Genomic DNA, 2677 nt, shown 5'->3' with positions numbered 1-2677 from the left:
GCAATCGAGCAATGCGTGAGCTTCAGCAGGAAACATCGGCAAGGCTACAAAAATCTTGGCATGCATGGTCATGCAACATGCACGTGATCGGCATCATGGCAAGTTAAGCCGAGACCAATGATGCTTGAAACCCAAATCAAGCACGGCTTGTGTACAAAAAATCTCGATCAGAAGCATGGCTTCTCTCGAGTATCTCAATAGAACACGCTCATTAGAGGGTTCATGAGACTCGGTAAGCAAGTTGAATTTAAAAAATTTCCATTACGAACTCATTAAATCTTGCAGATCTTTCCACAATACAAGCATGACAAGCAAATGTTTATTATGTCCAGTGAGGTTTTGTGGTCTCAGGGAAAGCATGATCATAAATTATATTGAGATATTTTCTCTTGGCATTGGGAAATTAGAGCTTGACAAGGTCAATTATTTGTTGATCATCAACACAATCAAGCCCGCACGGTAAGTTTGTATGGCGTATAACTGTCATAACTTTTCCCTTGAAAGTTTATCCGTGCAAGGCATGTGAGTATGTCTGGATTAAGGAGCAAGGCTCCAACAAGGATAACCCATCTAGGGATTTTAATGACAAGGCAATGTTGCCTAATAGTAAAAGTGAGTCAAGCATGGCGGATGACTCGTAAGACAAAGTCAAAAATGCTCATGCTCAACTCATTGTCGATAAGACAGATCCAACGGGATTTCAAGCATAAATGCCATCAGTATTGGGCAAACCCATGTACGCATTGTTTTTGCAATTGTTGTAGATGTTTTAAGTTTTTAATCCGGTATATCACTTGACAAGGTCGACAATAGCCATGGTTTACTTTCTTTTGCTTGTCTTGAGTATGACAATACCATAAGATGCATCACAGGAGCAAGGATCCATATAAAGATACTCAAGAAACTAGCTTGTGTGTTATGTCGGCCAGCTTTTGTTTGATGAATCCTCTTTGTGCTATTAAGTGAAGGGGAATAACAGGGCTTTTAGGAGCATGACTCCCTACCTATATTTATGCATCGGGGGCATGGTTACTTCAAAGAAACTATAGCTTGCCAGAGTGCATGCAAAATAAGTACACGAAGTACATTGAAACACAATCATGTCACAAAAAATTGGCAAGAACCTTAAATTTAAGCTTCAATTTTAAACTTATTCCATTTTGTAGGACTTTCTACAATGTCAACTCGACAAGCAAACATTGCTTTGGTCAAGCAGAGTTTGGCAGTTTGATACCTTTGATATTTAAGCTTCATGAGCTATCTCTTTCAGTATTGGGTAATCTAAGGATTCTTAATAAGATGCACGATTCGGGTTTTCTCTGTGAAAACTTGACAAGGTCGATTTTTTTTTGCATTGACATAGGTTTGTTAGTAGGAGAAGTTGTTAGATATGAACATCCGCTCCATCCGAGTTTCCAAAGTTTGGAATATGCTATTAGCATACAAACTTGGGAAAACTTGGCAACATGTCTACCTGTTTTTAATTGGAGGTCCGTATGAACCAACCCCCAAGGGCATACAAGGCACATCTGATAGCTCTAAATTTCTCACCATACATGGCTACAAGCCCCATTCTAGCAAACACAACTGCTCTCAGATGGGTGACAAGGTTAGACAATTTCAGTTCTACTTGTATTTTGGTCTTTAGCATTTCATTTGAAAAGAATTTCTTTGCTATTCAAAGCAACATGCTTTGATAGATTTACTAAAAAGCAAGGCTTCTATTACTTGCCACAATACTATCCATTGACTTAGGATCAAGGATAATGGCACACAGGTTTGGCAATAAGAGGATATAAGCTCACAATTATGGTTTGCAATGACCAACTGTGATGTATCCATGCCAGTACACATCATGCAAGGCACGTATAGTATTTGCTCACATTGTGGGGGTCGTCATTGAAGCCAAGGGCTTATCACACTATTTTTCTTATATGCATGCATGTCATGCCAATATTGTGGACTCATTTCGCTAAAGCACGGTCTACGCTTCTGCTATAACATCAGCTACTCTATTTAGAAAGAGTTGAGGCTAGTATAATTTCTTGTGATCGTTGTATATGATTACAATGACAAGCAATTTCTCTGCACAAGGTGCTAGCAATATAAATGATGCTTTAGATATGGATAACAAGTAGACACGGCCTCGCTATCACGCAAATAATTCAGGGAACAACATGAATAGACTAAGAGAGCCTTAAAGTAGGTAATCTCTTGTTACAAACCCAAGAAAATCTAGTATGACTACTTTCTATTGTGTGTTAGGAATCATTCTCTCATGTTCGTGGCGAGATATGATTATTTGGAAATCCAATTGTGAATAAGATTTTAACTTGAGAAGAGTTGTTGCTTACTTCTAGCATTGATTATGTCTCTAGGAGTGGTATTTTTAGGGGTATGACCCGAATACTATATAATCACTCCATAGGTGTTGATCATTGCAGTTTGATTTCATCACATATGTACTTGTAAGGAAAGAATTCCGCAATCTACCAAGGGGTAGTGGAGAAGTTAAATTCCCAAGCTAATTGCAATCACTATTAGACATGGTAGACCATGTTGGTCACCATTGGCAACTAGTTTCAGCAGTTTTCATACAGAGTCTAACCAAGGGGTTTAACATTCTAGATTTTAACCAAGGGCTTTGGATTGCAAAGGAAACACCCATGGTTACTAG

This window comes from Adiantum capillus-veneris, unplaced genomic scaffold, assembly GCF_014529385.1.
Source record: "Adiantum capillus-veneris isolate H3 unplaced genomic scaffold, ASM1452938v2 Hic_scaffold_454, whole genome shotgun sequence".
Taxonomy (NCBI): domain Eukaryota; kingdom Viridiplantae; phylum Streptophyta; class Polypodiopsida; order Polypodiales; family Pteridaceae; genus Adiantum; species Adiantum capillus-veneris.
Note: the sequence above shows the minus strand (reverse complement) of the source record.